Genomic DNA, 14212 nt, shown 5'->3' on the forward strand with positions numbered 1-14212 from the left:
AAAATAACTTTTCCTTGAATTTTCATGTGGTAAGTTCTTGTGTTACACAACATATTAATTTGAATATTTTACAGTGAAAATGAGTGAGTCACTTACGTCTGGAGGAAAGCAATACCTTCAATGAATACAACTCTAGCAAGTTCATTGGTTACCTTTTCTTATTTTTCTATTATATAGAAAGAGCAAAGATGGTCGACACAGGCATCATTGCAAATCTATCCTTATTTAAGGGCAAAATGGTAATTACTCACAACAATTAAAATGGGACTCTAGAAGGATCCCTTTTTCTTTCTCAGCTCTAAAACACAAAGAGCACCAGCGGCTCTTTGCTTCATCTTCTCATCCAGGTAAGCTTTCCTTTTAAATTTTGATGGTGTTTCTCTTTGTTGTCTTCGATCTTTTCAATTTTTGGTCTACCCACGTTATATTTGTGTTATTTTGCCCGTTTCTTTGTAGAACTCCAGTCTTTTTTGCTTCATTGTTGTTTCTTTAACGGTCTTTTTGCTTTTTTAATTTTATTAGGTCGTCCTCTCTGTATTTCCAACAACAGCTTCTTGTTTCTCTCCCTCTCCCTCTCCCTCTCGTGTAATTCTTGAGGCTAGCATATACATTCTTTTTGTTTTTTGTATTGCTTTCAAATATGTAAAGAAAATTTTTGTTTTCTCATAAATAAGAATTCTGTAATTGAACTATGATCAGATTTTAAAGAAGTGTAGCTATACTGTAACAATAATTAATTTTTCTTTTCATATTACTATATATAATTTGCTATTAACTGGTATGATAATTTTTTTGGTCCGGCGCTAGAGAAAATATGCTTCTACTCTCTCTTTAATTTTGTTTATAGGAGATTGTCTTTACTAAAAACTTAATCTTGATATAATACTCCAATCAAAAGTTATAGTATATTAGCATAATGAAAAATAGCAGAAAGTGACAGCACTCTGAAAATCGACCAAACCTAAAAGTACGGACTTAAAGCCAATGCGGAACTAATAGTTAAATTTACGAGTTACTTTAAGAATTGGGGTTTTTGTAAAACTTTGAGTTCAATCCATCCTATGCAAAAAAAAGTCGTATTGAAATTCCATCTATATACTTTGAAGAATAATCTTGATGGTTTAGAACTTCCTTCTAAATCAAGGAAATAAAGTCATATCCAACGGTCTGTGCACAAACTAAAGGACTAAGCGCATGAGAACTTCAAGGTTTGAGGATTTCATGTTGAACTGCTCGAATGGGTCTTCAATCTGTATGCATATTTCAAAATGGGTTATAAATGTAGCTATATTGAAGTTACTCATTTGTCAATAACGATTATTGTTGCTATAACTACAAAAATTTCATTTTCTTTTTTATCATATATTTAGTTCTAGAAGCAACAAACAAGCGTCGGCATTCCTTTGTACACCTATCTTCTTTCTCCCTCTCCCCCCCCCCCCCCAAACTTTAGTATTTATCATACTTCAGATCTTTAGTTACTAGTTTTTAAGATTTATTTTTTGAATTTAACAGTGGTTCATTTTGAATAGAATGAAGTCGCAAGCTATGATAGTTCATACGATCTGATGTTTTGGCCAAATTACAAATATTTGATGGTTTGCATGACAGAATTGGACGCTTTTTACCAAAATGTGAGAGATTAGATCTTCATTAATCTTTTTAGTATTAATTATTCTTCATTTCTTATTTGAAATTGAGGAGTAGTTCTTGTTATCATAATCTTTTATGATAGATAAAAATATATCGATGGTAATCCTTAATTTAATAATTTTGAGAAATAATGAAATCTTTCTTTCAATTTCCCACTAAGAAGCTAGATGGTCTTTAATACCTTGATGAAAAAAATAAAGTTCGATGCTTTACAAGGTTTATCAACGACTCATACATACCATTCTTATTTTTGTATAAGATGACTTCTCAGTATTCTATATCTACTCAGCAAATTTAAAATATTAACAGATTTGGAGAACCTATTAGGGCTTTCATGAGCCATGAACCAACTTCGGTGGAAGAGGCTTCTTCAAGGACAGAACTAAAACTATAGAGTTAGTATCGGTATGGTGCAGTGCTTCTTATAACTGATAAGGCGTTATTGACTAACCACATAGGTTTCTTCTTTATTAATTTTCACATTTGCTTAGATACCAAGTCACAAAAGTTATAAGCAACAACTTGCTCCTCTGCTTTAGCCACTTTCTTAATATCAACAAGTAGACACACTTAAGCAGCATTAGCCTCAGTTTCCATTTAAACATAAAGCTCGCCATATTACCATTCATAATTTTCATTTAAATCATACATGGATCTTTTATAAGTTAGTTTTTGAAGCTTCCATAATAAGCCTCCCACACCATTAGATGTTATATACCAAATTTCACAGCATGACTTATGGTGCTTGATTTGTAATTCTTAGCTATTTATTTGGTTATTTTTGCTTTTATCACTTGTTCATTTATGTAGAGTAACTAATAAATCAAGTACCATATTCTTTCTGGGATATGTATCTCTTGAAATATATGCTCCTGAAGTCAAGCGTTCAGAAGAAGTCAAGCATTCTTTTTGAACGTTTCTGTGCTCGAGATCATCTTTAACGTACTGATTTTTTAATTCCAATGAAACCTGAAGGTTTTGCCAGGCAACATGAAAGCGGAACGCCTAAAAAGTACTCTTCGTATTACATTGGAGATTTGGTGTTACAGTACATAAAGTAACAAATTGTGCCCAAATATTTATCTGGTTATAGCTCATAAACTATTGGTTCTGGAATCTGGTTGTTCCTGTATTGCTATTATTTTAACTTATGACTGGAATACAGGTTCATTCTAGGAACATCAATGTTGGTGTTATTATCTTTTGATGCCGTGAAATAAGATTTCCAAGTAGCAACATATTGAATCAGCATATGCTACCTTTTTCTGTTCTTTCTTGTTGCGCTTCACCTAAAAGTTGATATAATATACTTCGAATTTACTTTAAGTTTGTATTTCATTTAAATATTTGTGTGAAAGTATAAGTGGTGGATTGATATACCATATTAGCATACTTGGTAGGGACTAATTCACTTGACCATTTGGTTAGGTCATAACTGTTCTACTTTTACTTCAGTACATGAAATGCACAAGGATTATATGTTTCATGTATATTTATATAAATACACTCACATATATGCAATCTTTTAACATATATGAAGTGTGTCTTATAAACATGCTTCTATGATGATTGCTTTCGAGTTCTATTTTTCTTTGTTTGCAGATTAAAACTAGCGAGCGGAACTCAGAGCAAAATTTACTTACTATGGTTGCAGAAGACTTAAAGCTTCTCTCCTCCTCTATCAGTTCAAATGGTAATGGCTATTGACTAATTATATTGGTACCTCTTTTCGTTCAATCTCTCAGCATAATATTTTCTATATATTTATGTTTATTAGTAAGATGGTACGACCTAAATCAGTCTAAGTAATTCCTTGAAACAGTAGTGTTGGTTGTGCTTATTTTGTGTTTATTTTATTTATTTTATTTTCTTTAGGTTGTAGTCATGCACATGCTTCAATTGGTAACAATATGCCAGTGGAAAGAGTTACTTTAGGCTATATGTGTCTTTTGTTTTTTATACAAACTATTATTTAATTGTTATGCTTGATTTAAGCAAATTATTCCAATCACAACCTTGATTTGTTATGAATTGTGCATGCTCAGTATCTTGGCAGTCACAAAAATCTATTTTATTCAAGGGGGTATATTTTATTTCTAAGATGCCCTTTTACTGATGGATGATTGGTGCATTTCTTCTTTGTCAGTATTTCTTAAGGTAATGTACTTTAAATTAAAAGGTTGATGAAGAAGTTACTTACTTTTACAGGAGGCTTCTGGTGTTCTTTATATTTTGCTCATATTCATAGACTTCCTGAAGTTACGACGTTCTTACTCTACTCAAGCAGTTCAAGCAAGTAAAGACACTTATTAAGATCAAGTAACTATCAAAGCATATAATTTGGACAAAAGATGTATGAAGGACTTGCATCATCGATTTATCTGGTGTTATCTATGGTAACTTAGTCATGCAGTTATAGTAGCTTCCTCCTAGCAGAAGATATTTCAAAAACCAAGTCATGAACAAATAGTGACTTTGATCTATCATTTTGTATGGTTTACCTTCGTGAATTTAATTTCATTAGGGAGTGAGATTCATTATTCCTGAATCCACAGATTCTGAATATGCATGCTCTGTATAGTAGGTGGTCTTTAATATTTGTCACTATTTACTAAGAATGGAACTGTACTTCTGTATTAGTGAAAGTATAGTTGTTCTAGAGTATGTATTCCTATTTTGGGATCAAATCGTAGGTGCAACTAAAGATTAGACATAAATTCTCTGAGCTGTATCAAAATTTGAAATATTGGGCCCGTGCTATGAACGGACAAACCTCATCTAGTCTGATTCTATTCCCCAACACTCTTCACCCAATAAACCCCCCAAAAGGGGGAAAATCTGTCATTGTACCTTGCTGAAAATTATTAGCCCCCTTTATTTACTTTACTTGAGCAATTTAATGAGTCTTACTGTTATCGAAGAAAAAATGAATTTTAGTATTTTTCCCGACCATTCTTTGTTGGATAATTTTGTTTCTTAAGTATCAAGCTGAGGTCACTCCATACAGATATTCACTTTTTAAGCTAAACTATTACAAGGACCTTCTCTGCCATTAATAATAAAATGTGACATGGATACTGTTCTTTCATCATTTGTCGATATCGTAACAGAATAAACGATTGGAAAGACAATTGTAAATCTTTGATTATTTAGTGAAGATTCATCTTCTAATGCTGTTTATTACAATCATATATCAGACGAACTATGAGAGATGAAATGGACTTTACTTATGTCAAGTGTTTCCTGTATACATTTCACCAATTTGACGAGAAGGTACATCTTCTTTCCATTGGATATACCAATGGAAAGAAGTGGTTTTTATCCATTTTAAACTTTATAATTGAGGAATTTGAAAATTCTAATGATGATAATTCAAGTCAGTTGGTAGATTTATTTGTTCAACAAATGTAGAAGCATACTTTAAGTCCTAATGGAGTTGTAGGATTACTTTTTGGATATATCTTTAATTTTATTTTTTTTCATCAGGTATGTTGGACTGAATTTTGTAAAAGTAAGTGGAAAGCTGTTGAACAAATGATGCGTGCTTTTTCATGTGTTGTTATTCGCTTAAAAAATTGAACGTTTTGAGGTTAATTTTTCTTTTCTTTTCTATTTTCACTCAAGGTAAATGATACGTGATTCTTCAAAGTGTTGCTATTCACAAAAAATAAAATTCGAACCAACTGTGATGTGTGAACATATGGACAGAAAGTTGAATTTTTGTGGCTTTCAAGTATATGGAATCAATTGCCAGTAGCCACTTTGGGTTTTTTAATTCATTTCTTATGTAGTCGATAAATCCAATTGATAATTTTGTACATGAAGAAAGCTTACAAACAATTATAGACTCCAATGTGAAGCTAAATTTTGTTTGACATTATGTTGCGAAGGGAACCAAGTGGTTCGAAATATGTGCGCGAGATTGTAATTGAGTCTTTGGCTGCTTTGGTGCGAGATGGATTGACAAACTGAAGCAAGCAATAAAAATTGAGTTCAAGCATCTTGTGTTCAAGGACGATTATGATACTGGTATATGATACCATTATTCCTTCATGCATATTTTTAATCAATTTTATATAAGAGGTATGTTTTTTGTTCAAACTTCAAATAATTATTTTTCTCTGGATGGAGCAGACATTATCTTTTTCCCTTTCATTCTTTGTTGCCCCAGAACATGGGAGATTAAGGAGAAGATCAAATTGCAGAACTGGTGAAGCAATAACTCCTTCCCCTGAGGAGATAGATTCAATTGCAAAACAAAGTGTTCAAGAACAGAGTAAGAGTGCAGCAAGCTATGTTGGGGAAGAAGCTGCTAAAGTTAAAGATGTTACCGTGGAAACGGAGAAAGATGGAATGGAATATGCAGGGAAAGTATCTGAAACATTGAAGATATTTGATGGCTTGGGATCTGCACAAGTATGACACCATGTACGACACGCATCATTTTATGCAAAAGTTAATGGGAATATTGGGTCTTTACAGCGGGAGCAAAAGTGGTGATTAATTATGCTCCGGGCGATGGGAAAGGGTATTGAATAAATTGACGCAAAGCTTTTACTGTCCTTATTTTGTGAAGGAAATAAACTTCAATCACTCCAAAAGAAAATGCAAGTGCTCTTTTCTTGAATATCTATATTGATTTTACTTTGAATTTGAGACAAGTTTTATCCTCATCTTTGCGTGAGTGCATAAATATTGGTGGTCTCTGGCATAGATACAATCCTATAAAATTTATATATTTGCTTTTTTGGTTAATTCTTTTCAATGTAATCACTAAATTAAGTCTGCAATATAGACCTGTTCTACTATATTATTTTTTTTCTTTGAAACAATCCGCACATCGCACGGGTATATATACTAGTATTCATTAAAAATATAACGGCTCTTTAGTCAAATGGCAACTTTGGAAAAAGAAAGTTAATTCCTTCTTGATATCTGAAAAAATCAAATATTGTGGATCACAAAAAGGCCAAAAATTCAATTAAAGTGGTCCGGAGGAAGTAGCTTTGAAGTGGAATAGGGGTAGGACATCACTTACTTTTTCGGGCAAGTTTAAGAGTAACTTATGTATTTTCCTTAATATAATTTTGTAATACTAGTTTCAGTGTACGCGCGTTGCGTGTGTTTCTCATTCAATAAGTAATTCTTTTGTAAAAAAATTACATATATTTTTTTAAATTGTATTTGAGCTATAAAATAAAGTGTAAGCTTATAAAATTGATGAACACTGGTCATAAACTCAATAAAGAAAAAACTTTGTTCATAAAAGTCTTATGTCATTCACCTTAAATGATGTCCCATTTATAATTTTATCAGTTCAATTTCACAAGTTCTTGTGCTTCTTTTTTAGTTTTTTCAAAAACACATAGGCCTTAAAGATTTTAGATTTTTCTGAAATTTTCTTCAAAAGATATTCTCAAGTTCATTCGAAAAGACATAGAGGTATAGACTTTTATTACGATTCTTTAAAGATTCGTCAAATAACATAAATTTAAAAGTTGAGTCTTGTGTTTTCTCAATTTATCTCCCTTCAAAGGTTTTAATATTATTCATTTGCTGAGATTTTAGCTGTTGAAAGAAAAAAAAAATTATAATTTCATAACTTTGTCGAAACGTGCATCGGCAAAGAAATAATTACTGAAACATGAAAATTAAATAGGACGAACAAGTTACTATTAAAAGCTATTGAATTCATTGAGTGTGTGCGTACATATTAAGTTAGACGTTTTGATATATTATTCATTTTAAAGTCTAAATATTTGGACTTTTTATGTAGTTCAAATAAGAAATAGTTTAGTAAGTAAAATTCTATTTATTTTTAAAGTCCTAAATATTAGTAAAATATTTATATTATATTTCTATTCAATATGAAATTTACTTTTCAAGGTAAAAAATTCAATCAATATTTCGTATAGAGATTTCGTGCTTTTATAACATGGTATCCAAAAATAATTTTTTTGGGTGCTTAATCGAATTGCACTAATTATTTTGTATGACTGAAAGGAAAATTTTACAAATAAATATTTAATTATTTTCATTGAAATAATTTCAGCTTAGATGTTATTGTATTTGTCCCCATATTACAATTTTATTAGAAATCATTTGTGATGACCCAAAATGTCATCTTTAAATTTAATAATTAATCATGTATTCTAAAACCTCAAAAAATACTATTTATCATTACTCGACTTGTGTGCGCTGTCCGTAAAATTTTTCGGAAAGTTTTTATGCGAAAAATGAATTAAAATGTGAATTAGAGTTTTAAAACTCAAGTGAGTTGACCTTGGTCAACATTTTTAGCAAACGGATTCGGATTAATATTTTAATAATTTTGGTAGGTCCGTATCGTGATTTGGGACATGGGCGTATATCCGGAATCGAATTCCGAGGACCCTAGCCTGAGATATGGAATTTTGAAGAAAAATTAAAAGTTTAAATTCAAATAGTGACCGGATGTCGAATTGTGTGCAAACGACCCTGGAATAGAATTTTAATGATTCCAGCAGCTCCGTATAGTGATTTTGGACTTAGGAGCGTGATCGAAATTTTATTTGAAAGTCTGTAGTGAAATTAGGCTTGAAATGGCTAAAATAGGAATTTAAGTTTGGAAGTTTGACCGGGGAGTTGACTTTTTGATATCGGGGTCGGAATCCAGTTCTGAAAATTTTAACAGCTCCGCTATGTCATTTATGACTTGTGTATAAAAATTGAGGTCAATCGGACCTGATTTGATAGGTTTCGACATCGAATGTAGAAATTAAAATTTTTTAAGATTTATTAGGCTTGAATCTATGTATGATTCATATTTTTAGTGTTGTTAGATGTCATTTGAAGACTCAACTAAGTTCGTATGATGATTTAGGACTTGTTGGTATTTTCGGACGGGGTCCCGAGTACCCCGAGTGAGATCCGGATAGAAATCGGATTAATTTTTGGACTTAGGCAAATTCTGAAATTTGTAGCTTTTGGTGTCATCGCACCTGCGGAGGGACTGACAACAGGTGCGGACTCGTACAAGCGAGCTGTGGCTCGCAGAAGCGGACGAAGGGCTGCCCAGTTGGAGCCGCAGATGCGGCTCATGTTGCGCATAAGCGCTTGCGCATAAGCGAGAGGAAGGGTGCAGGTGCGGGCAGGTCTGCAGGTGCGATGGAATTTTTCGCACTTGCGAAGGCGCATATGCGGTCCAAAGCTCGCAGAAGCAAAGGTAGCTGGGCTGAGCAATTTTCGCAGATGCGGTAATTCACCGCAGATGCGGTACTGCAGGTGCGAAAGCATTGACCAGATTATAAAAACAGAGGGGTTCCGATATTTTTGTCATTTGGACATTTTCAACACGGTTTTGACCGATTTTTCAGAGAGAATTCACGGAAAAACTTGAGGTAAGTTACATGTGATCATTGTTAGTCAATTATATTAGATTATCATTGAATATTTCGAATAGATTACATGTTTTTGAGGTGAAACTAGAGGATTTGGGCCTAAGGATTTCAAAATGAGAAATTGAGATTTGAAGGTCAAGTTAATGTTGGATTTTTGTAAAAATGGTATGGTTGGACTCGTAGTTGAATGGGCATTCATATTTCGTAACTTTTACCGGATTCCGAGACGTGGGCTCCCCGGGCTATTTTTGAGTTAATTTCGGATTTTATTGTAAAATATAGTATTTTCTTATGGAATTGATTCTATAATTTTTGTTGACTGTATCGAATTAATTATGACTAGATACGAGTCGATCAGAATCAAAAAATCGAGAAAAAAGCATACTACTTGGTTAAATTGGAGCAAGTCGAGGTAAGTGACTTGTCTAACCTTGTGTGGGAGAAATTTCCTCAAGAATTGATATTAATATGACTATTGAAATGTGTTGAAAGTCGTGTATACGGGATAAATATGAAAGATTATATTATTAAATTGTGTAGATCATTATTGCGCATTTATTAAATTATTTTATCTTGTTATATTCTTCATCATTGATATGAGTTATATACCTTAAATTTATTTGACATTTTCCTGCTAATTGTTATACATGTTAAGTTGAAACTTGATTTCTTTTATTCTGTGCATTACTTGAAGGGTGATTTTCTTTAAATTAGACATTATTAATATGAAGTATTTGACATTTTAAATTTGATATTGAAGCAACGTATTAAAGATTTTAAAATATTATTTTCCTGAATTATTTACTCTTGAATATTTTGTAAGATTTTTGTACTCATTGTGATGGAGCCGTGAGCTCTTTATTGTAAAAAAATATTATTGATGATTTATTTTGGCATGAGCCGTGAGCTCTTTATTGTGAAAAAATATTATTGTTGAATTATTTTGGTAAGTTATATTATTTGAGCACTTGAGGTGCATATTGTGATATATTGTGATATTGATACGCATGCGGTGGTATAAGGTCTGGGTATTGAAACACATGCGGTGAGATAAGGGTGGCTTGATACACGTGGCTAGTACTACTAGAAGTCATGAGGTGTGATAAGGATGGCTAAAACGCGGGATGCTATTTCGGGAAAAATATTTTCTTTCAAATAAATTGTGAAGGCTCCCGCGGTGAGATAAGAAAATGAGATATTCTGAATTTGTTTATGATTTGGGACTACGAGACGGTACCTCGAGAGTGTCCTTGTTGATATTGATTTATGGCCGCAGTTGCCTTGATTATTTGTTGTGATTTTCTTAAAGTTGAAAGGAAATTCAATTTTGTTTCCACGAGATATTATTTGAAATTCTATTTTGTTTCCGTGAGATATTATTTGCCATTATTTTGCTTAACTAAATGGTGATACACTACTTGATTCATTTCCAATGTCATTTTATTTTACTGTTGTCACGACCCAATTTCACCTATAGGCCCTGATGGCGCCCGACACTACAGCCAAGCAAGCCAACTTAATAAATTAATCATTCATTGACAAAATTTAAAACCAAGAGAAATAATAAAACCCAAATTCTACCAATGTGTGTGCCAAGACCTGGTGTCACAAGTGTATGAGCGTCTAGTAGATTATACAAAACCTCAAATACTGTTTGAAATAAAAATAGACAGAATGAAAAATACAAAGAGAGACACTAGTAGCTGCAGAACGGATCAGAGAAACAGCTCACCACTATGCCCCTAGATAACGTGGGTGTAAGACGATAGGTCCCCCACTAGTACTTACCTCAGTTCCTGCATAAAATAGTACAGCAAGTGTAGTATCAGTACGTAAACAACGTATACCCAGTAAGTATCAAGCCTAATCTCAAAGTGGTAGAGACGAGATGACCGACTTTGACACTCACTATGGGTCAATAATAATAATTGAAATACAAGTAGGATATTTAAATCAACATGATTCACAGAATTTAAAATAATTTATTTAATCAGCGGAAATAATCAAATTCCTTCAAATGCAACAATTCTCAATATATTAATTAAATTCCTTTAATTCAAATAATTTCTAATTTATCAATTAAATATCATTACAGGAATAACAATTAATTCTTTAACGAGAAAGAATAATAATTCATTAAATTTCAAGGATTTTTCAATTTATCAATTAGCTTCGCAAGCTGAAATAAGCTATTAAAGTATCTTGTAATTATTATTATTATTAAGCACGATTTCTGCCGAGGACGTACGGCCCGATCCAGAGTGTCGTTTACACTACCGAGGGACGTGCGGAGCGATCCATAGATGCATCTATCCTGCCGAGGCATTCGGCCCGCTCCACAAGAAAGGATGACATTTTCTTATGTACCTCCGGAAGGAGAGTATATTTATTATAAGATAAATTCGGGAGGAAGAACAATTTCTTTTAACGATTAATTAATTTAATCAGAAAATTAAACATATGAATTTCCCATCCTTTAATATTTTTATCTAACAATTCACAACATATATATAAATATATTAAATAATATTAATTAAACAAGGAACACAATTTACATAAATAATTCATGCTTTGAGTCCTAAACTACCCGGACATTAGCAATAATAGTAGCTACGCACGGACTCTCGTCACCTCGTGCGTACGTAGCCCCCGCAATTATCAACAATTATTTAATTTAATCCCTATGGGGTAATTTTTTCCCTCGCAAGATTAGACAAGAGACTTACCTCGTCTTGCTCCAATTTAATCCACTAGAAGGCCTTTTCCACGATTATTCAACTCTGTCTGGCTCGAATCTAGCCAAAATAATTCGATATAATCACTAAAAATTATTGGAATCGATTCTATAAGAAAATACTACTTTTTCAATAAAAATTTCGAAATTAATTAAAAATTCGTCCGTGGGACCCACGTCTCGGAATCAGGTGAAAGTTACGAAATATGAACACCCACTCAACCACGAGTCTACCCATACAAAAATCACTAAATTCCGATAACAATTCGGCCCTCAGATCCTCAAATCTATCCAAGAGGGTTTTCAAACTTTTCCAACTCAATTCACCAATTAAATGATAAAAATAGTGATGGATTCGGGTAATTTAACCAATATTGAGTTAAGAACACTTACCCCGTTGTTTTCTCTGAAAATCTCCCAAAAATCGCCTAAATTCGAACTCCAAATCGTTAAAAATGGTCCCATTTTGAGAACTTAAACTCTCTGCCCAGTGATTTCTTCTACGCAATCGCGAACTTCCTCACAAGATCGCGTAGCACAAATTTTTACTGCCCAAACATTAACCCTACGCGATCGCGAAGCACAGTCTCTGCAAGCCTACGCGATCGCAAGCCTCCTCACGCGATCGCGAAGCATTAAGCGTGTGGCCCAGCTCCTCCCCAATTTCCCCTACGCGATCGCAAACAACTACACGCGATCAAGATGCACAAGCTGGCGTAACCTACGCGATCGCAAACGTGCCCACGCGATCGCATAGAACGAATTTCTAGCTGCCCAAAATAAGCATACGCGATCGCAACCCCATTCACGCGATCGCGTAGAACAAATCCACCTCTGTCCAAATTACTCTACACGATCGCAGACCAACTTACGCGATCGCGTATAAGGAAATCAGAAGAAAATACCATCAGTTATCAGCAGTGTTCGAAAGGTCAAAAGTGATCCGTTAGTAGTCCGAAACTCACCCGAGCCCCTCAGGGACCTCAACCAATTATACCAACAAGTCCCAAAATATCATACGAACTTAGTCGAATTCATACCAAACAACCCTAAAATCACGAATCATCCCCCAATTCAAGCTTAATGAAACTTTAGATTTCCAAATTCTACATTAGGTACCGAAACCTATCAAATCAAGTCCGATTGACCTCAAATTTTTCACACAAGTCATAAATGACATAACGGAGCTATGAATATTTTCAGAACTAGATTCCGACTCCGATATCAAAAAGTCAACTCCCCGGTCAAACTTCCAAATTTAAATTCCTATTTTAGCCATTTCAAGCCTAATTTAACTACGGACTTTCAAATAAAATTCCGAACACGCTCCTAAGTCCAAAATCACCATACAGAGCTGTTGGAATCGTCAAAATTCTATTCCTGGGTCATTTTCTCAAAATGTTGACCGAAGTCAAACTTAGCACTTTAAGGCCAACTTAAGGAACCAAGTGTTCCGGTTTCAACCCAAATACTTCCAAATCCCGAACCAGCCATCCCCGCAAGTCATAAATCATTAAAAGCATATACGGGAAGTTTTATTTTTAGGGAAGGGGGTTCTAAAAGTTAAAATGACCGGTTGGGTCATTACATTCTCCACCTCTTAAACAAACGTTCGTCCTCGAACGAGTTTAGAATTGTACCTGGAGTGCTGAATAAGTGTGGATATCTACTCCGCATGTCTTCCTCGGTCTCCCAAGTTGCTTCCTCGACTGGTTGGTCCCTCCACTGGACCTTTACTGCAGAAATCCTCTTGGACCTCAACTGGCAAACTTGTTTATCAACAATGGCAAATGGCTCTTCTTCATAACCCAAACTCTTATCTAGCTGAATTGTGCTGAAGTCCAACACATGTGATAGGTCGGCATGATACTTCCGAAGCATAGGTCGGCATGATACTGGGAGGCAATGCAAGCTCATAAGCAACCTCTCCAACTCGTCTCAACACCTCAAATGGGACTATAAACCTTGGGCTCAACTTGCCCTTCTTCCAGAATCTCATAATTTCCTTCATCGGCAAAACTTTCAAGAGAACTTTTTCACCTACCATAAATGATAAATCACGCATTTTCTGATCCACGTAACTCTTCTATCTTGACTGTGCTGTACGAAGTCGCTCCTGAATCAACTTTACCTTTTCCAAGGCATCCTTTACCAAATCAGTACCATATAACTTAGCCTCACCGGGATCAAACCATCTGATAGGTGAATGGCATCGACGACCATATAAAGCCTCAAATGGAGCCATCTCGATGCTGGATTGGTAACTTTTATTATAAGCAAACTTGGCCAAAGGCAGGAAACAATCCCACTGACCTCCAAAGTCAATCACACATGCCCTGAGTATATCCTCCAAAATCTAAACTGTCCGCTCTGACTGCCCGTCGGTCTGCGGATGAAAGGCTGTGCTGAGCTCTACATAGGTCCCCAACTCACTCTGTACTGCTCT

The 14212-nt window shown here is 34.2% G+C and overlaps 1 long non-coding RNA gene across 4 annotated transcripts; it reads left to right on the forward strand.

The window, feature by feature from the left end:
* Positions 1–270: 270 nt before the first annotated feature.
* Positions 271–4340, forward strand: LOC104117919 (uncharacterized). 4 transcript variants are annotated; one of them, XR_691159.4, is made up of 5 exons: positions 271–347; positions 1533–1634; positions 1963–2058; positions 3256–3346; positions 3862–4340. It is a non-coding gene; the product is annotated as an uncharacterized lncRNA (long non-coding RNA). The 4 variants fall into 4 exon arrangements; XR_691160.4 differs by having other exon boundaries at positions 306–347; positions 1516–1634; XR_691161.4 differs by lacking the exon at positions 1963–2058.
* The last annotated feature ends 9872 nt before the right edge of the window (positions 4341–14212 follow it).

Source organism: Nicotiana tomentosiformis, chromosome 6 (assembly GCF_000390325.3).
Source record: "Nicotiana tomentosiformis chromosome 6, ASM39032v3, whole genome shotgun sequence".
NCBI lineage: Eukaryota > Viridiplantae > Streptophyta > Magnoliopsida > Solanales > Solanaceae > Nicotiana > Nicotiana tomentosiformis.